Consider the following 22,916-nt stretch of genomic DNA (forward strand, 5'->3'; position numbering starts at 1 on the left):
TGTCTGCTAATAAGGGTCTCTATTCTCCTGAAGGGTCTTTAATCCCCCTTTCTCCTAATGTACACACCATGCACTTTCCACAAGTAGAAAACCTTTTTATATTTTATGTTGCAAAGTACATCATTTCTATTGGTTTCTACTGTTTCCGTCCATAGTCAAGATTTTGAAAGAGGCACGCAGAAATAAAATCACTTCTCCATGGTTCAAAATATATATAACACAAGTAGCAGACTGAATTTAAAAGATGTTATTGAAATAAAGTAAAGAAAGTAAAATTGAAAAATTCAAAGAAAGTAAAAAAAAAAAAGAGAAAGAAAGAAAATGAAATAAAAAGAATAGAAAGTAAGAACGAAAGAAAAGCATGGTGCTATTTATCCCTACTGTAATTCATTTTTTAAACTCACGCCTCTCTGTACTATTATTTAGTACAATGGAATGTTTGTCTGCAGGACCCATTCATGTCCGGCACTGTACTGTATGTAATGTTTGTTTAAAAGGTGGGATGTTCCTAAGCAACGCTGCCTTTGTCTATAACTGTAGCCTAAGCAAGTAATGCAGTTTGTTATGTTAGTTTTATTCATTTCTACTGGCATTTTTTTCCATGACATAAATGGCTGCTCATTCTAGGATCATCATACAGGGAACATGAACAGGAACAGCTATTCAACCCCATGATTCAACAAATGGTCTGTAAAAGCATTTTAATGAATGATGCTGTTTCCACTGCACGCATGCCCTCTGTCCTCTTCATAGAGAATGTCTTCCTTTATGTACAGTAGTTTTCTGATGGAAAATGCAGCAATGTGTGGGCGATGTCTCCAGCTAGCATTGCGTGATAAGAGGAAATCTCCTTTTTTGTGTAACTGTAGAATTTTTTTTTTTTTTTTCAATTGAAATACTAGGGTTGTATTACATTTGGGTTATGTTGCTATTGGCAACCAATCAGATTATATCTAATATCTTCTAGTGCTAAATAAATAAGCAGATTCTTATTGGTTGCTAACATCCCATCTTAAATAGAACTGCCATCTTAGTACATAAACCCCTATGAGTTTTATTACATAGAGATATAATATATTACAAATACTGGGACTGATGCAGACACAATGCCGATCTTTCCACAGTAACGCAATCCTTATTGCATTACAGATGCACTGCAGACCAGACCAGATCAAAATTCAAATAGGGGAGCCACACCAACTGCCATTGAATGGCCAAGAAGTTGAGGCAGCTGAGTCCTTCAAATTTTTGGGCATAAATATATTAAAAGATCTTTCCTGGAGTATGCATACAAATACTGTCATAAATAAAGCTCACCAGCTTAAATGTTTTTCCTAAGGAAATTACATTCATCTGGTATGTGCAATGGAGCTCTACTCGGGTATTATTGAACGTGTTCTCACTTATGGATCCTTATTCAGATCTGAGCTCAGTACAGATTTGTTTGGAAAATGGGCAAAACCATGTGCACTGCAGGTGCGGCAGATGTAACATGTGCAGAGAGAGTTAGATTTGTGTGAGTTTTTTTGTTTCTGTGCAGGGTAATTACTGGCTGCATTAATTTTACACTGCAATTTAGATTTCAGTTTCAACACACCCCACCCAAATGTAACTCTCTCTATACAGGTTACATTTGCCCCACCTGCAGTGCACATGGTTTTGCCCATTTTCCAAACAAATTTGTATTGCGATCAGATCTGAATAAGGCCCATGGTGTTTTAGTATGGTTTGGCTCTTGCTCTACGGTTGAGCGTAAATCCCATCAGAGAGAGGTATCAACTGCAAGTAGAATAGTTACCGTTGCTCTACCAAGCATCCATCTTGTATATAACAATCAACTCCTCTCAAAAGTGGAGTATTTTGAGGGATCCCTTGCATTCTAGTGCAGAGCTGTTCTTATTACCATCAAATAGGATATATTGCTCCATGTTGTGTAGTCATTTTATAGAGAGCTTCTCTCCGCAGGCAATACGTATTTTACATAATTAGTGGGAGTATTGGTAACTTTGGTGATGAAGTATGGTTCAATATTCCTGATGTGTTTTTTTTTTTTTTTTTGTCTATGCTATAATGTTTACACGTGAATTTCATTAATTGTTAATTGTTTATGTGGGCATTTGATGATAAATAAAGATATATTATTATAATCAAGTATTGAGTGCAGTACGATTTCAGGCCACTGTCAGTGGTAACCTTGGGTGGTTATTCTACCGATAAGTATGTATTAATTCTCTATCCACAACTGTTCTACATGAGGAATTGTTCTATTTCAGTTATTCTGTTATTGTTTGTTATAATCTCAAGTGATGGTATTTAAAATAATCCTTTGATGTATTTAATTTAAATGATTTGCTGAGTTTAATATTTCATTTATTTATTTTGCAGTCTCACCCTGCTCCATTTATATAATTTGCTCTCAGCACAGATTTGTTATAGGCAAATTGAATTTTACAGTCTAGGTACAATATTCCCCAAGCACACTGAAAAGTATCAGCAATGAGATTTTAATATTGCATGATAATAAAAACACAGAGATCTCAGTTGTATTATATTTACAAAAATATGATTGAGCTAACAGGCCCGCTTCAAGGCATCTGTGTTTCTGGGGGTCCCTGATCTTATATAATAATAAGCAGGGGCTGGCTGGCAACTTTCAGCCCGAGGGGCAATGCAAGCAAGTGGACCCCCGCTACCACCGTATTTCCGGCATACAGTAGCAATGATTAAACAGCTGCTGGTGCTGCGCTTATTCATAGATATGGTGCTGCTATCAGGGCCGGCGCCACCACTAGGCAGCTTTATGCATTTGCCTAGGGCGCCAGCCACTGGAGGGCGGCATTTGCTAGCATCTCACCCCCCCCCCTGTAGCCAGATGAGAGGTGCCCTGACCAAAACCCCCTCCCCCAACTTAAGTCCGAGTCGGTGGCGTCTGCATCCCCTTTCCCCGGACTCTGTGGCGTCCGCATCACCCCCTTCCCCTGGACTCAGTGGTAGCCGCATCAGGCTCCAACCCCCCCCCCCCGGACAGCGGTGTCTTCCAGCCAGCAGCGCTAGGCTTTTAGCGCCAGCAGAAGGAACCAGCGCCTCCCCACCAGTAGCAGCCGTGACCTGGCCGGGGCAACAGTAAGCAGTGACAGCAGCTGGAAGCAGGAACTGATGGTTGTTGTTCCTGGTGCTGGTGCAGCTCTCAGGTACTGACTGCAGTGCTACTATTATGGGATACAAGACTGACTATGTGCTGTGGCTGGAGAGGAGGGGATATATAGTTATGCATTGCATGGTTGTATATATGTACTGTGTATGTATGCATAATATGGCCATGTATGTATATATGATAGAGGCATTGCATGTATGAATGTATATATGAGAGAAACAGTATGTGTTTGTTCAGTATGTATTTATGTATGCTTGAGGCTGTGCATGTATGTATGTATACTACAGTATATATATGAGAGGCAGTGTATGTACGCACATATGTACAAAAGAGACAGTGTATATATGTATGAATGTGTATATGAGAGGCAGTGTTTGTATGGATATATGAGAGACGCAGTATGTATGTTCAGTATGGATATGAGAGGTAGTGTATGTATGAATAGATATACAGTATGAGAGAGGCAGTGTATGTATGAATGGATATATGAGAGAGCATAGGCGTGCGCAGCACATTTTATTAGGGGGTGCACTGTCAAAGTGGTGTGCCTAGTGTGGTGTATATAGTTCCTATTGCTGTGTAAGTATCCCGTGGAAGGATATAACAGATCTTATTTTCTTGTGTATAAGTTGGCGTATGAATACCTGTAATGTATGTAGTTCCTGCCCTGCAGTTATGAGTAAAGAAGCATGCTGAACTTCCTGTGTCCTCCTTCATGAAGGTTTGATATAATATAAGTTACAGACTTAACACTGGCGACGAGGATAAAACCTATTCTTCAGTATTGCTCCAGTGATCAGTGGAATGCCAAAGGACTGACTCTACACAATTGTGGGGTGAAAAAGGGCAGCACATGCAGACAGCCATCACTGAATACAGGAGCACGTGAGTTCTATCATTCTTTCTATACAGAAGAGAGGAAAGAGGACATTAAGGCAAGATGTCAGGATATATTGGCACAATAGCTGCTTTTGATGGTGCTATAGAGGACTGGGCTACATATATTGAGAGAGTGGAATTGTACTGTGATGCTAACTGTGTGCAGGCTGACAAGAAAGTAGCAGTCTTACTAAGTGTGATGGGGGCCAAAACATACAGTTTACTGAGGAGTTTAGTAACACCTGAGAAGCCAGCCACCAAGTCATTCACTGACATTGTGGACATTTTACAAAAGCATCTAAACCCAAAACCATTAGTTATTGCTGAAAGATTCAGGTTTCACAGAAGAAATCAAAGTGAAAGTGAAAGTGTGTCTGAGTACATTGCTGCATTAAGAAAGTTATCTGAACACTGTGAGTTTGGAGCAGGGTTATCAGATGCCTTAAGAGACCGATTGGTTTGTGGGATGATAAGTACAAATACACAAAAGAAATTGCTGGCTGAGCCTAAACTGACCTTAGAGAGTGCACTATCCATAGCTATTTCAATGGAGACTGCAACCAGAGATGCATCAGAATTGCAACAGAAGGCTCCAGAATGTTCTACCACTCCAATTCATTGGAATCAGAGACAGCCCTGTGCCTGCTGTGGGAAGTCCTCACATGAAGCCAGTCAGTGCTGGTTTAAAGACAAAGTATGTCGAAATTGTAAGAAAAGAGGCCATATTGAAAGGACATGTCAGTCGGGGAAAACACCCAACCGCTCAAAAGCATATAAAGCCTCTGGGAGAAAATATACAACACCCCAGGTGCATAAGGTAACCGACAATGAATCCGACTCTACTGATAGTACTGGGACAGAAAAAGGCTTAGGCAGCCTAGATGTGCACTCTGTAACATCAAAAGAGTGCCAAGTGATGTGGGTCACCTTAAAAGTAGCAGGTATTGACTTAAAAATGGAATTAGACACAGGCGCTGCTCTGTCAGTGATAAATGCAAAGGATTACAAACGCTTATTTGCTACAATTCCTTTGAAGAAAACATCGGTGAATCTCCGCACATACACGGGCGAACTGGTGTCTCCACTGGGAAAGATAAAGGTTTCTGTTAAATACAAAGGCAATAATCATGAACTGTATTTATACGTACTTCCACAGGGTGGGCCGGCACTATTGGGTCGTGATTGGATAAGGAAAATTCAACTTGACTGGCATTCCATTCACACGTTACAGTCTACCACCTCCAATGTATCTAGCAGTGATGCAGCTACTAAAGGGCTCTCAAAACTGTTGGATGCTGTACAATCCATTTTCCAAGAAGGAATTGGCACATTAAAGGGCATCAAGGCGAATATAGAGGTGGATCCACAGGCAGTTCCAAAGTTTCATAAAGCTCGTACAGTACCATATGCTATTCGACCAAGGGTTGAGAAGGAATTACAGAGATTAGAAGACACTGGTATACTCTCCCCCGTGGAATGGAGTGAATGGGCTACGCCTATAGTTCCAGTAGTAAAGAAGGATGAAATGGGAAGTATCCGAATTTGTGGCGATTTCAAGATGACAATAAATCCAGTGCTACGAACCGTACAGTATCCTTTGCCCAAAATAGAGGACATCTTTGCATCTCTTTCAGGGGGTGACCGCTTTTCCAAAATTGATCTAGCTCAAGCGTACTTACAGATGGAAATTGAGGAAGCGTCCAAGAAATATCTTACCATCAACACACACAAAGGCTTATTACAATATAACCGTCTTGTGTTTGGACTATCTTCAGCCCCAGCACTATGGCAGAGATCAATGGATATAGTCCTACAAGGAATACCAGGAACACAATGTTACCTGGATGACATAATTGTAACAGGCAAAGATGACGTGGACCATCTAAATAATTTGGAGAAAGTATTAAATCGACTACAGGAGTATGGACTCAGAGTAAATAAAAACAAATGTGCATTTTTCCAAGAAAGCATTTCCTACTGTGGACATGTAATCGATAGAGAGGGTCTACACAAGTTGGCTGACAAAATTGAAGCAGTACTGCAAGCACCCCGGCCCCAGTCTGTGTCGCAGCTAAGATCTTACTTGGGTCTAGTCAATTATTATCACAAGTTCTTACCAGACATCTCCACAGTCCTACACCCACTAAATGCCTTATTACAGAAAAGTGCTCGTTGGAAGTGGACAAAAGACTGTGAGGAAGCTTTTGCAGAAACAAAAAGATTGATTACATCTGATAAAGTCCTTACTCATTTTGATCCAACACTGCCGATCAGACTGGCATGTGATGCCTCACCATATGGCATTGGAGCAGTGTTGTCACATCAACTAAGAGATGGAAGTGAGAAACCAATTGCATTCGCCTCACGGTCCTTGACTGCAGCAGAAAAGAATTATGCTCAAATTGATCGAGAGGCTTTAAGTCTAGTATGGGGAGTGAAGAAATTTCATCAATTTTTGTACGGACAAAGGTTCACATTAGTAACTGATCATCAACCATTGGTGTCAATTTTTAACCCCCAAAAGGGAGTTCCAGTCATGACTGCTGCTCGTCTTCAACGTTGGTCATTATTCCTGGGTGCACACTCATATGACATTGAGTTTAAAGGAACAAAACTACATGGCAACGCTGATGGTCTATCACGTTCTCCCTTGCCCCAAGGCAATGAAGCCAGTGACCAAGATGACCTGGACATTTATCACAATATGTTAATAGAACAGCTACCTATAACCAATGACATGATCAATCGGGAAACAAGGAAAGACCCAGTCTTATCTAAAGTAATGGAATTAACTCTCAAAGGTTGGCCTAAACATGGCAATGCTCAATATTATGGTTTTTCAGCCAGGAGGGATCAACTTTCTGTCTGTCAAGGAACTCTGCTGTGTGGTTCCAGAGTGGTAATACCACCCAAACTGAGAAAAAGAGTGTTGAAAAATTTACATGAGGGACATCTGGGCACAGTAAAAATGAAGAGTCTTGCTAGAAGCTATGTGTGATGGCCAGGAATCGATGGGCAAATCGAAACATTGACAAAAGGATGTGAAGGGTGTCAAGGAGTTCAAAATTCACCATCCACAGCCCCGCTGCACCCCTGGGAATGGCCATCATCTCCATGGCAGCGGGTACATATCGACTTTGCTGGTCCATTCATGAATTGTATGTTTCTTATTGCAGTGGACGCTCATTCAAAATGGCCAGAGGTAATAAATATGAAATCCACTACGTCTGAGAAAACAATTGCTGTTCTGCGAACCATCTTTGCCAGAAATGGTCTACCAGAGCAAGTATGCAGCGACAATGGACCACAATTCGTGTCGAATGAATTCAAAAAGTTCATGCGAGATAATGGCATTAGACATTTCACATCAGCTCCACACCATCCAGCCACTAATGGTTTGGCTGAAAGATTTGTACAAACATTCAAAAAGGCTATCAAGTCTGCACACCAGGAACATCTGCCTTTACAACATAAGATTGACAACTTCCTTTTCATATATCGTAGAACTGAGCACTCTACTACTGGTCAACCGCCTGCTGTGCTGTTTATGCAGCGAAACTTGCGGTCTCAATGGGACTTGATAAAACCAGATGTGAGAAGAAAGGTACAAAACAAACAGTTTCAAACTGTTTACCAGAAACCTACACGATCCTTCGACATTGGCCAAGAGGTGCTTGTCCGTGACTACAGAGGAGATAAATGGCAACCGGGCATAGTTTCTTCAAAATCTGGCCCACTGATGTATGTGATTGAAGTTGGAGGGGAATTGTGGCGTCGACACATTGATCAAATAATTGAGGCCAGGAGGCAGATGACTTGTGAGTCGGAATCTGGACACAGCCAAGCTAGTGATGTAGGGGTTTATGTTTACCCCCATGGGCCTGGTACAGAGACTGTTCCTGACACTGAGGAAAATGTATACCCCTCTGGGTTGACTACAGAGACTGTTCCTATGCCTAGAATGGAGTCACCTGAACAAGAGGTTCCCCTAGTGACAACAACTGACCCTGAACCTTCTGGTGTGACTTCAGTGGAACAGACTGTCGCTAGGGAATTTAAACATCGTTACCCAGACAGAGTTCGTAAGGCACCCCAAAGGCTTGATTTGTAGCCTTCTGGGGTAACATATACCTTGTGTAGTGCTACATTTACAAATTGTCTGCTTTTATCTAAGTTGGGAGGAGTGTGGTGTATATAGTTCCTATTGCTGTGTAAGTATCCCGTGGAAGGATATAACAGATCTTATTTTCTTGTGTATAAGTTGGCGTATGAATACCTGTAATGTATGTAGTTCCTGCCCTGCAGTTATGAGTAAAGAAGCATGCTGAACTTCCTGTGTCCTCCTTCATGAAGGTTTGATATAATATAAGTTACAGACTTAACACCTAGCACCACCTATTGGGCATGTCTAACACCGCCATTGGGTCTGTCAAACATCGCCAATCAGGCGTGCACTCACTACAATATAAAACGTCTCTCAGCCACACCATTATATCCGGCCTATTTCAGTGTTAATCTTCTAATTACTCTGTGTAACAGTACATGCAAATAAAATCATATCTGGATGACACAGGTATGTAGTGATATGACAATGGTGTAATACCATTCATAATGCAAAACACACATAATTGATTGATGGGCGCTTATTTTAATGGAATACAGGTCTAAAAAGCAAAAGTCTTTGGTAAAAAGTATTGCTGGTATTACTAGCAGCAATAAGTGTGGGGTGGGGGCACAGCATTAGGGGGTGCCTGTGCACCCTTAACACTCAATGTGCGCATGCCTATGTGAGAGAGGCAGTGTATGTATGAATGGCGGCAAAAAAACATATAAGATGCTGCCTATGCACTTTCACCTGATTTTTTAGAGGGTAGTTGGCGATGTGTGTGTGTGTGTGGGGGGGGGGGGGGGGGGGGGGGAAGAAGGAAAACTCCTTTTTTTTTTTCAAAAAGGTAACCTAAAGCATTACCTGGACTTCAATATTGACCTATTAAGGTCTCCTAAGAGATCCTGGGTCCCAATTATCCAGACTATTACAGGTTTTAAAATTGAGGTTTAACATCCACAGGAGAACTTGTAACTCAAATGGGATAGAGCCCTGTTCTAGAGATGTGTGTAATCCTTGGAGTCCAAGCTGCAAGTTGGACTCCAAGGAGCACACAGGGAGGCAGCTGTACATGCGGGCGGCGTTTAGATGACCCGCAAAGCTGCAAATTTTGCTGCTTTGCTGGTCAACCAGAATGACCTCCTGTGGGTGCATCCACTGGCAGCTCAAAGCTACATGGGAATTAGGGGGCAGAACTACACTGACCAGCGCTGTAAAGAAAGAGGATGCTATAGATCTAGCCAGCAAGATGCTTGGTAAGGGTAGGGAGAAAGAGTGTCAGTGTGTGTGTGGGTGTGTGTGTGTGTGTGTGGGGGGGGAGTGCTATGTGCATAAGCTTCAATACTAATGTGGTCATTATGTGCATAAGTGTCACTACTAAAGTGGGTGCTATGTGCATAAGCATTGCCACTCCTGTGTTAACATTGTGCGGCAGTGTGCTCCTCCTGTGGGCATTGTGTGTGTGTAAACTGTGCTACTCTTGAAGGTATTATGTGCATAAATGTCGCGACTGCTATGGGCATTATGTGCATAAGCAGTGCAGCGCTACTCTTGTATGTATTGTGTAAGTGGTCTTATTCCTGTGGGCATTATGTTCATATATGGTGCTACTACTGTGGGCATTGTGTGCATAAGCAGCGCTACTCCTGTGTGCATTATGTGCATAAGCAGCAAAACTGCTGTGGGCATTGTATGTATAAGCGGTGTTAGTCCTGTTGGTTCTGTGTGCATAAGCAGTGCTACTCTTGTGGGCATTAGATGTACCTGGCGCAATATGTCTACCCATACCTGTTGCAGTGTGTTTAAGGGCCACAGTATGGTGCAGTGTGTCTAAGGAACTCTACTTGGCGCAGTGTGTCTAAGGGGCTCTACTTGAAGGAAAATGCCTAAGGGGCTATACCTGGTGAAATGTGTACAAGTGGCACTGTGTGGTGTAATATGAGTAACGGATATTATTTTGTGGTGTAATGTGAATTGGTAGTATTATGTGATCATGCCCCTTTCCCATGAAGCCACCCCCCTTAATTTTTTACAGTCAGTGTAGATCAGGGCTGGGCAAACCAGTCCTCAAGATCTACCAGCAGATCACATTTCCCAACCTCATAGCTAGTGTACAAGTGTAGTAACTACTAACAGTCACATGTTCAAACATGCTGCATTCATTCCTAACGGATACATTCTACAGGTCAACAGGTGGTCTGGAGAACACGAAAATGTTGGTAGCTCTCTGGGACTGGTTCTATATCACACCCAACACAGCAATGCCACTGTAGATTAAACCAGGCACAAAAGGAGTGTGACATACAGTAGCAAGGGTGGGTTACACAGGCACAGAAGGAGTGTGACACAGCTAAGTTAGGTTACACCGGCACAGAAGGAACCCCCGATGAGCCAGCTATGCCCCAAGTCAAGTCTTACCGCTGTTGTGCAGTATTGGTTAGTTCTCCACAGTTTTTTTTTTTTCTAATGAGCCTGTAGAGATCAGAGAACAGCAGTAATAATACAAGTCCCATGATTTCATAACATTCACTAAGTTCAAACCATGGACTTTAAAATATTAAGTCAGTGAGTTCTAGTGTATATGATTTTTTTTTAAATTGATAAATATAATATGATAACTTGAAAGACACATTTTGAGTTTAAGACCTTAAGGATACCCAGCTGATAATGTTGAAAAAACACAATGGTTCATACTTGAACTATCACATTGCAAAAGTATCTGCTACAAATGCTTCTGAATGCATTATGCTTTTTTTATATCTGTCACCCACAGTCAGAACAGCCATCAAATAGAAATGTTCGTTTTGGTGATATTTATAACAGTTTCAGTGCTTACATTGTGTACTGGTTTTCCTTTGACAGACACTGATGGAAGCTGCTGTTTCTCTGATGGCTCTGTGACAGCACTGGAAATGCTGATTGCATGTCAGATAGACCAGGCATAATATGTTTGTTTTGGTTTTTGAAAAGATAATAGTCCTTTGATTCAAAGAGGAGACAATGGTTTAAGATATCAGCAACTGATTACAGAAGCATCTGAATAAAAAATCATTTATTCTAAAATAAAAAGGCATTGAACATTAATTACAGGGATGTGCAATCAGGGGAGGCAGAGGAGGCAGTGCCTCCCCTGTCATTAATGATGAATATAATACAAAGAAGATACTTTTCAAACATACTTTAATCATTTTAATCGCTGCATAATGTTTATAAAAGCATGCCCCCGTCACTGAAGCCAATGTAATTGGGCACCGGGCATGGGCAGCAGATGCACCCATCAGACACCCCACGATCAATGACAGCAGCACCAGTCCGACCCCCTTTTCCCATGCGATAACTTACACTCACTGAACATTCGTATATAAAAAGGCGTATATAAAATTACTGTGCGCTCTAGCACTAGGAAGAATAAAACCTGGAGTGTGCTTCGTCACCCCAAACAAGGCAATAAGATATGTGGCAATATCCTTCACCTTATTAACAGGAAACAGTACTGTACTTCCCATCAATCCACAAATTATTTCCCACGGAGCAAAATCATATGTTCTTATCTCTCCCACAATTCTAAGATTATTTTAGTAGTACATGAAATAGAAACACATATTCATTATAGCGTATCACAATTTAATATACCATAAAAACATCAAAAACAATGCACATCAATTGTACATTCAAAAATGCAATAATCCTTACAACAAGCGAAATTGTTTGACTATGGTATCACAAGTAAGGCACATACATCCAAAAAGGACATGTTATGTGCAGAAGGCCCTGAAGATAATTACCAGATGTAATGAACTGGACAATGGACAGTTCTGGAAATACTGTACCAGTGTGAGCCCGGGCAAAACACAGGATTCAGCTCCTTCTTGGTCTAAAATCCATATAGAAAGTGGCAGGTGCTTGGTCTAATATCCACAGGGCAATCTCTGCATCCACGTGCTGCCACCGACGCGTTTCAAACCCGATCTGTGACATAACTGAAGGTGAGGAAGGACCCGGATCGGATACCACATTGGTTGTCTCATTCACATAAATCGGTACTCTTTACCTAGAACGGCGCCCAAGATTTGAATCTTGGGCATCGCAAGGTAAAAAAAGAGTGACCATTATAATGGCATGCGATGTACATGCAATGCCCGCGATGGGCGCCGTTCTAGGTAAAGAGTACCCATAAATCAATCCAACATCAGGATCATACTATCCTTCATCCCTCACACACACACATATATATATATATTTAAGGGTACAAGAAAAAAAGGGACAGTCAGCGCCAGGTAATACAACAGGTGAGTGCGAGGCTAGATGCTTACTCAGAATAAACTGTTCCCCCTACTGGTATTAAGGGGTGTCTGCTCAGGTCCTAAGAGAGACAGTGGTGTGCTGTCTCTATCGGTACGGGGTAAATGAGGAAAATATTTTAGAACCCAGCGACTTCAGTTAATATAAATATATGTATAAAGTAGGCTGTATGTTAAAAATAATAATACATTTATTAGGCTGTACAATAATACAATATAAGAAAAATGGGGGTAGGGTATCTCGTAAGAGTAAAAAATACGGAGAGACTTTACATATAAAAAGAGGAGTATGAAAAGAACAACAAAAAAAAAAAAATAAGAAAAATATCTCTTTAAAACATGTGTATCAAGATGTAATAAAAAACGTAAAAAATATATATATGGCCACAAGTTACAAATGCACAATAAGATCAAGGTAAAAGAAATATGTGGAATCGCTTAGCTTTTAGTGTAAGGAGCAAATGAGCTCAGAAGATGCCCGACATGTTTCGTCTCTGATAGACTTCCTCAGGGGGTGGGGACAAGATGGAGGGAGCAGATATTTATGCACACTAGGAAGTTGCGTCACTTCCTGTAATTAGTAATTCAATCGGATCAATAATAGGCTAAAAAACGGGTAATTTCATACAGTTATGGCAAACGTTAACCAAGAATCGTTGGCCAGTAGAGCGGGTTGTTGTGTAAGTCCAGAACAAAGAAGAAACCATATATTTACAATATACCATATATTTACAATATATTACCATATATATATAATATTATATTATATATTCTCATTAAAGGGAGACACACATACTATGTTCACACAAGTGTAGAGCTCCGGTCCACCCACCTTTAATTGTACTGTATACTGAAAAGGAGGTCTTTAACCACTTTCTAGCACCATACATTATAGACACAACTCATGTGAGCTAGATGAGGACAGGAGAGAGGGCAGATTTGGCAACAGTAAGGTATTTTTCAATAAACTCAGTCTTAGATATGTTGAGAATAAGAAAACACCATGACATCCAGGAAGGAGTTGAGAGACAATTGGAGATGAGCTGCAGGGTGGAGGAGGAGAGGCCATGGGAGGAGATGCAGATGTCAATAGCATCAGTATAAAGGCCATGGGAGGAGATGTGGATTTTAATAGCATCAGTATGAAGTCCATGGAAGGAAATGCTGATGTCAGTAGCATCAGTATAAAGGCCATGGGAAGAGATGTAGCTATCAGTAGCATCAGTATAAAGACCATGTGAAGATATGTAGATGTCAGTAGCATCAGTATAAAGGTCATGGGAGGAGATGCAGTGTCAGTAGCATCAGTATAAGGTCCATGGGAGGAGATGTGGACTTCAGTAACAACAATTTTAAGTCCATGGGAGGAGATGTAGATGTCAGTAGCATCAGTATGAAGGTCATGGGAGGGGATGAAGATGTGAGTAGCATCAGTATAAAGGCCAGGGGAGGGGATGAAGATGTGAGTAGCATCAGTATAAAGGCCATGGGAGGAGATGCAGTGTCAGTAGCATCAGTATAAGGTCCATGGGAGGAGATGTGGACTTCAGTAACATCAATTTTAAGTCCATGGGAGGAGATGTAGATGCCAGTAGCATCAGTATGAAGGTCATGGGAGGGGATGAAGATGTGAGTAGCATCAGTATAAAGGCCAGGGGAGGGGATGAAGATGTCAGTAGCATCAGTATGAAGGTCACAGGAGGAGATGAAGATTACAGTAGCATCATTATAAAGGACATGGGAGGATATGTAGACTTCAGTAGCATCAGTATGAAGATGGTATCGCAGATGTAAGAGCTCTTTGAGATCACTTGGCTACTGAAACTGTACAGTTATCAGTTACACTTGGTATGTAACATATCTGCAATGTACAACTCTCTATACTGTATAGAGTGGAAGCAACAGATTGTATGAAACTACATGAAATCATATATGTTTCCAATGGCAAAAAGAGGGCAAGAAACATGTTTTGATAAGAAGTAAATACTTTGATTGACGTTTATGGACAATACATATGTATACTGCATATGTTAAGTATTATCTGCATTGAGTGTAGTCCCCATAGATCAGGTAATCTTGTATTATGTAAGTAGTGGATTGTTATATGGACACAACAACATTAAGGCCTCAGTCAATGCGTGACTCCACTAGGCATATGGTGGAGTAGATTGATTAAATGCTTAAATCACTCCATAGCTTGTAGGAAACAATTCTACCATTGTATAAAACCTGCCAAACAGCAGGGATTATTTCTCTCATACCAGGACAGGCTGTAACATAAATTTTTCTTTCTGTAGGCTTTCTTAATAGGACTGAGGCAAATCCAGTTATCGGACATGAAAGAAATTGACTAACGCCTACTGTATATCTACTACAGAAACAAGGTAACCTAAATAAATATGTATTTTAGATATGTATACTCTTAAGAGATGTAAATATTTTCTGAATGATTAAGACATCTGGATGGCGAGGAGGGGCCTTGCATCTTTGTATTACACAAGATATGTGTTCTCAGTAAGTTTCACATATCCATCCAATTGTAGTTACAGTACATGCCAGTTTCCTATTCACTGAAACTGTTAGACAAAACCGACCAGTTCTCAACGTCTAAATTCCAGAAACAAGATGACCAGAAACAGAAAAAATTGGCACAAGGGAACATTTTATTGCTAATCATAGAATAGATTAAGATTCTGATTTATAATATGTATGCAAGTATATATATATATATATATATATATATATATATATATATATATATATATACTGTGTGGGTTTCCACTTTTTAGTAGTGGGATGTAGAGCACTCGCCGTTTATAATCAAAGGATTCAAAGTAAAATTTATTCCATCTTAGGTCACAAGTGAAATATACAAGCTTTCATTCCATCATGCCCCGACGTTTCCAAACAATAGACCTTTATCAAAGGGATTTGTTATGATGGTGGTATAGCAGTCATCGTCATACTTGGATAAGCCCTAAGGAGGCAGGACCTATATATATATATATATATATATATATATATATATATATATATATATATAGAGTATTTGGAGCTCCAACTGCGCACAGTCACAGGGAGAGTGGAAATGTGCTTCTCCTTTTTAAAGGTATGTCTGCAGCCTTTACTCCCAATGAGCCAGACCACGGCTCACAGGTGTCCCAATTACATATGCAGAAAGAGAGAGAATGGCGCAACCAAGTCAGTGATCATAGAAAATTTTTACTAAACGAATAAATAACTGACATACATGGTAAAAAGCAGCAAACAGCTTGCCCAACGATTAAGATCCTTCAGAAGCCACCGGGAATCGGTGGAAGCCGGGAGTCAGTTTCCCACCGACGGTGCCTCTTTCACTCGGACCAGGAGAGACCAGTTCAGGTCTGTGCACGATGCCGTGAAGGTAGCCACGCCTCTACGCGTTTCGTCACGTGTGGGACTTCGTCAGGAGGTGTGGTTATCCTGGATCCTAGTGTGTCTTATATCCACCTCTCAATCAGCTGGTATTGATTGAGATTGGAATCACCTAAGTGTCATTCACTCAGCTAACTCTCAATGCTAAATAGCAAGCATATATATGCACCGTTTAAGTTTATACTTTACACATTAAAAAGACAAGTATTACAGGTATACATAACATAAATCATAAAGGATTTTTACATGTTTTAAAACATTACAGATTTCAGAGAAAAAAAACACTTCAATATTTGGAATATAAAATGCCTGCGGTCGGCTCGTGGACTCGAGCTGCGGCCGGCGGCATCCCACATCAAACGTATTTAAGAAGAATACATATATAGAACATACATTTAAGATATCATAAGAAACTATTATAAAAATCAATAATAAAATTTTTTTTTGCTAAACCTCGCTAACTAACAATTCCAGTCATTTCCCCTAGCAACCATATTTCAAGGGATAAAAGAAGGAGACAAGAAAGATATATGAATAATCAAGCAATCACAGTTTTGCAACATAGTAACACTCTAAAGAATATATCCATGACATAAACAGTATGACCGCGATAAAGCTCCACATTCGCACAACACACCACGGGACCCTATAGGTTAAGACACAGAGGTCCGCAGACCCAACAACTGTGTCTCACCAGTGCACCGTTAAGTGTGTGTACTGTCAGTGGAGAAAAGAGACAATATCGCAGCCCTCGTTCATGCCTGCTGGTGAGAGGGTATTAACCGTGTATATCCAGTAGGTCTCACGCCTACTCAGTTTATTTAAAATGTCTCCACCTCGCTCATCTAATGAAATTTGTTCAAGTGCTTTGAAAGAAAAAAAAAATGTCTGAGATCTCCGTTGTTACATGCCAGAAAGTGTCTGGAGACACTGTGTGTGTTAACCTTATTACGAATATTACGTGTGTGCTCCAAGATCCGCAATTTCAATTGTCGATTGGTCTTGCCAATATATCGTTTCCCGCAGCTGCAGGTTAACATATAAATGACAAATGTACTTAAACAGGTCATTTTACTTTTTACATTCCAAGACTTAGTCCCCTCACTATTGGAATATTTAAACTTGTCACGGTCAACATATTGACACATTTTACACTTTGAGCAAGGGAAAAATCCTTTTGTTGTATTTAGCCAATTAGTACTTGTGATTGATTTTAAATGACTTGGAGCTAGGTTGGTTTTAAGAGTGGCTGCTCTTTTGAATACCACTTGCGGCCGATTGGGAATGATTGTTTTTAATAAGGGATCCAATAGAAGGACATCCCAGTGTTTGTTAAGTATCATCTTTATTTTATCGCTATCTACATTATACTTAGTGACAAAAGGAACGAACGCAGCCTCATTGTTTCTATCTTTTGTTCGATACACCAATAAATCCTGTCTGTTTTTATCACTAGCTCTCTTTTTACATTTATGTATCAGATGTTGTGGGTAGTTTTTCTCCTCAAATCGGGTGCTATAAATTTCTGTTTGTTCCTCAAATTTTTCAACTGTGGAACAATTCCTTCTTAGTCTTATGAATTGTGAATAGGGGATATTGGATACCCATTTATTAAGATGGCAGCTTGAAAAATTTATATAAATGTTGCTGTCGACACAGATGATATCATCATTGTCTGGCAGGGGAATAAAAGCAGTTTTGAGGAATTTATGTCCAAAATAAATATTAACAATCTTAACTTAAAATTCACTTCTAAGTATGATGCTGTAAAAATTGAATTTTTGGATTTAGTTTTAGATACTTCAAATTGGGAATCTACAAAACTCATCGACACATACACACATATCAAATGTGTCGACAGCAACAGTTATATAAATTTTTCAAGCTGCCATCTTAATAAATGGGTATCCAATATCCCCTATTCACAATTCATAAGACTAAGAAGGAATTGTTCCACAGTTGAAAAATTTGAGGAACAAACAGAAATTTATAGCACCCGATTTGAGGAGAAAAACTACCCACAACATCTGATACATAAATGTAAAAAGAGAGCTAGTGATAAAAACAGACAGGATTTATTGGTGTATCGAACAAAAGATAGAAACAATGAGGCTGCGTTCGTTCCTTTTGTCACTAAGTATAATGTAGATAGCGATAAAATAAAGATGATACTTAACAAACACTGGGATGTCCTTCTATTGGATCCCTTATTAAAAACAATCATTCCCAATCGGCCGCAAGTGGTATTCAAAAGAGCAGCCACTCTTAAAACCAACCTAGCTCCAAGTCATTTAAAATCAATCACAAGTACTAATTGGCTAAATACAACAAAAGGATTTTTCCCTTGCTCAAAGTGTAAAATGTGTCAATATGTTGACCGTGACAAGTTTAAATATTCCAATAGTGAGGGGACTAAGTCTTGGAATGTAAAAAGTAAAATGACCTGTTTAAGTACATTTGTCATTTATATGTTAACCTGCAGCTGCGGGAAACGATATATTGGCAAGACCAAGCGACAATTGAAATTGCGGATCTTGGAGCACACACGTAATATTCGTAATAAGGTTAACACACACAGTGTCTCCAGACACTTTCTGGCATGTAACAACGGAGATCTCAGACATTTTTCTTTCAAAGCACTTGAACAAATTTCATTAGATGAGCGAGGTGGAGACATTTTAAATAAACTGAGTAGGCGTGAGACCTACTGGATATACACGGTTAATACCCTCTCACCAGCAGGCATGAACGAGGGCTGCGATATTGTCTCTTTTCTCCACTGACAGTACACACACAGTGTGTGACACACTTAACGGTGCACTGGTGAGACACAGTTGTTGGGTCTGCGGACCTCTGTGTCTTAACCTATAGGGTCCCGTGGTGTGTTGTGCGAATGTGGAGCTTTATCGCGGTCATACTGTTTATGTCATGGATATATTCTTTAGAGTGTTACTATGTTGCAAAACTGTGATTGCTTGATTATTCATATATCTTTCTTGTCTCCTTCTTTTATCCCTTGAAATATGGTTGCTAGGGGAAATGACTGGAATTGTTAGTTAGCGAGGTTTAGCAAAAAAAAATTTTATTATTGATTTTTATAATAGTTTCTTATGATATCTTAAATGTATGTTCTATATATGTATTCGGTACTTGTGAGTTATCCGGGCGTCCGATTTTTAAATCGGGTCGGATCGGGACATCGCATCGCATCGCATGCGACCATCGGATGCGATGCGATGCGATGACCCGATTTTTCCATAGGAATCAATGTTAAAATGGACTGAGTCCATTTTAACATGGAATTCAATGGGAAAAAGGGTCCTTTTCATACCCCTACTATCCAAGTGGGCATGGAGTTGGATATAAACCTGTGGCGAGCGTAGCGAGCCACCGAGCCCGAAGCGTGGCGAGCGTAGCGAGCCCCGCGAGGGGACACGGAATACCGTCCCCTCGCGGGGCTCGCTTCGCTCGCCACGCTTCGGGCTCGGTGGCTCGCTACGCTCGCCACAGGTTTATATCCAACTCCATGCCCACTTGGATAGTAGGGGTATGAAAAGGACCCCTTTTTCCATAGGAATCATTTTAACATTGATTCCTATGGAAAAATCGGGTCATCGCATCCGATGGTCGCATGCGATGCGATATCGCATCGCATCTGATTGTATGCCTTAACTTAAGGCATACAATCAAAAAATCGGACGCCCGGATAACTCACAAGTACCATGTATTCTTCTTAAATACGTTTGATGTGGGATGCCGCCGGCCGCAGCTCGAGTCCACGAGCCGACCGCAGGCATTTTATATTCCAAATATTGAAGTGTGTTTTTTTTCTCTGAAATCTGTAATGTTTTAAAACATGTAAAAATCCTTTATGATTTATGTTATGTTTACCTGTAATACTTGTCTTTTTAATGTGTAAAGTATAAACTTAAACGGTGCATATATATGCTTGCTATTTAGCATTGAGAGTTAGCTGAGTGAATGACACTTAGGTGATTCCAATCTCAATCAATACCAGCTGATTGAGAGGTGGATATAAGACACACTAGGATCCAGGATAACCACACCTCCTGACGAAGTCCCACACGTGACGAAACGCGTAGAGGCGTGGCTACCTTCACGGCATCGTGCACAGACCTGAACTGGTCTCTCCTGGTCCGAGTGAAAGAGGCACCGTCGGTGGGAAACTGAGTCCCGGCTTCCACCGATTCCCGGTGGCTTCTGAAGGATCTTAATCGTTGGGCAAGCTGTTTGCTGCTTTTTACCATGTATGTCAGTTATTTATTCGTTTAGTAAAAATTTTCTATAATCACTGACTTGGTTGCGCCATTCTCTCTCTTTCTGCATTGCATATATATATATATATATATATATATATATATATATATATACATATATAGTAACGTTCCCCTTATTACTATATTGGTGGGATACTAGTTGCTGGTATCGCTACAGAGGAAGGCACCGGACCAGTTGTTTGCTGTATGCAGTGAGTGCCGGACCAAACAGCGTATATATATATATATATATATATATCAGCAGGTGTGGAGGTATCCTTACGGGCTCCAACGAACGGCACTTCAAGGATTTGGAAAAAACGTGAATTTATTACAACGTTTCGGGGTGACTTGCACCCCGTCGTCAGGTGAACAGCAATCAAAGAAACAAGTGACAAGGTATTACCTTATATAATACATGTAGGAGCGAGGCCGCCATCCCTCCGCCTCCGTGCGCCGCGCCGGGTCCCAGACCGGAAGTGAGGCCGTGATGTGTATCCGAGATACTGCGTCCTGGATCTCTCCTTGTTGCTAGGCGACCGACTTGGCGTCTGGCTGCCGGGGGTTTGCGGGCCATGGGTGTACAAAACAGAATAGGTGCTGTGAAAAAAAAAATGCAGACATACATGTAAAACATAAAAAGTGATTGCACTTGCTGTTATTATAGAAAAAATAAAAATAAAGAACAGTACTGAGAGTCACATCTGTATAGTGGTAATCAATGCAAGTATTGTTAATGCAGGAATAAAGAGACATCATATATCTTTGCAGGAGGAGAACCACTGAGAAGTGGTCAAATTCATTATACTGGGCAGCCTGAGGGGACAGGGCGTCGCGTTAGTCTCCAAAGTGGCGACTCGGGTGAATGCCTGTTTGAAAGGGGGACTGGGATAGGCCAGGGGGTGTTGAACCAAGAGAATGTGTGCTTAATCTGATCATGGCTTAGGCGTCCAGCTAGGATGATATCTATGTCAGAGCGTTCCAGGTGATCCTTTCATTCAGTCCGTAAGGCACTACGGTGTTAAGGCGGAAAATCCACCTTGCTTCTAGGCGAAGAAGGGCTTTTTGCCGATTGCCATCTCTGGGCATGGGTGGCACATGATCGATGATCAGATATTTTAGAGTCGACAAGGGGTGTTTCAAGTTTTTGAAGTGAACAGCCACTGGTTGGTCAATAGGTTTGTTCTCCAATGCTCCTTTGATGGCTGAGCGGTGGAGAGCCATCCTTTCTTTAAATTGTCGGGTTGACATCCCGACATAATACAGGCCACATGGGCATATAATGACGTATATTATGAACCTGGTGCTGCATGTCAACACATGCCTTATTTTATACATTTCTTCAGTATGAGGATGTTTGAAGGTAGTGCTCTGGATGAGGTAGACGCATGTGGCACACTTGATGCAGCGGTAGCAGCCATTGGGTTTGTGGCTGGATCTTGTTCTTAAACTGGTGTCAAAGCCCGTTATGTCAGTATGCACTAACAGGTCTCTTAGGTTACGACCCCTACGATAACAGGCCATGGGTCGAACATCTGTGAAGCAGGGTAGAGATTTGTCAGTGGCCACTATCGGCCATAGCGCTTTACTGGCTATGGGTATCACTGTACTGCTGGTATCATAGGTGGTAGTCCAAGGGAAAATTTTGGCTTTAGCCTTCCTGGTTGGGGAGTTGGATAAGAGATCCTCTCTGTCCAGCAATAAAACTTTATCCTTCGAAGCCAGGAGTAATTGCAGGTTGTACCCGCGTTCATGAAATCGCGTCACGATAATGTCCAGCTGTGCTGGAAGTGTAGTCACGTCACTGCATATGCGTGCCGCACGTAACATCTGGGAGTATGCAAGGCCACGTTTCAAAGGAGGAGGGTGGTGGCTGCTTGATAATAGGAGTGTTCCTATCTGTGTTTTTATAAAAGATGTTGGTACTGATGCTCCCGTTTTTAAGATGTACTGACACGTCGAGAAAATCAATGTGCTCGTGGCTCCAGGTAAAGGTAAATTTTATTGGACCGGGTGCCCTGTTGATGTCGTCCATCATTGCAATAAACAGGTCAGGGGGACTATCCCAAAGGACGAACAGGTCATCTATATACCTGGTTAGCAACCTGATTTCACCACTATCCTGGTGCCGGCCAAAAAATCTTTTTTCTTGTTCCACCATAAAGATGTTGGCATAGGACGGTGCCACGGCCGATCCCATGGCACAGCCCTCTAGTTGCAGGTAGATGATGCCATTGAAACGGAAATAATTGCGGTTGAGGACCATTTCTAGTAGTTGTAGAAATAGCTGTTTATCAAACCCGAACCCTTCATCCAAAGTGTCCAAGGAATTGAGGTCCACTAAGGAAAAGATAGAGACATTAAAAACTCAACATGCAAGAAATTCTGTCATCCACGGAGTTCGATCAATTTGCAGTAAAACTTAAGACACAGTGTGATATGTATCGACGTGAGCTGTCGCGCTTCAAAAAGACCAAACTGACCACTGTCCAGTCTGATTACGAATCCAACCAAGTGTACAGATGGCTCACCGGCACGGAGCCTCAGGGGCGCACATCAAGATTCCAAAATCAAAAATCTACCTGGCGCAAAAATGCAACTCCCCGATCTGCACAAATGTCATCTCAATCTGACAGTGATTTTGCTCCTGCCGACTCAGATGAAGGTAAAATCAACAAGAAGCCCCCTTTAGGGGTTACCACCCGCCGTGGACGCGGCGGAAAAGAACCCGCCGCAGTAAGCAAAACGAAAGGCTCTTTAAAACGAGCAAACAACAAATAAAAGCG

At 41.1% G+C, this 22,916-nt stretch overlaps 1 protein-coding gene across 2 annotated transcripts in view; it reads left to right on the top strand.

Moving 5' to 3' along the window:
* Positions 1-599: 599 nt before the first annotated feature.
* Positions 600-22,916, top strand: part of LOC146042899 (uncharacterized) — an 83,932-nt gene continuing 61,615 nt past the window's right edge. The window contains exons 1-2 of one of the 2 annotated variants that reach the window (XM_083163183.1): positions 600-686; positions 14,737-14,823. The gene's annotated coding sequence lies outside the window, so the exon portion shown is untranslated. Of the gene's footprint in view, positions 687-3,837; positions 4,040-14,736; positions 14,824-22,916 lie in introns of those variants that run through there. The other variant, XM_083163182.1, reaches the window with a different exon arrangement.

This window comes from Crinia signifera, chromosome 19 (genome assembly GCF_055691185.1).
Source record: "Crinia signifera chromosome 19, ASM5569118v1, whole genome shotgun sequence".
In the NCBI taxonomy this organism is placed as follows: domain Eukaryota; kingdom Metazoa; phylum Chordata; class Amphibia; order Anura; family Myobatrachidae; genus Crinia; species Crinia signifera.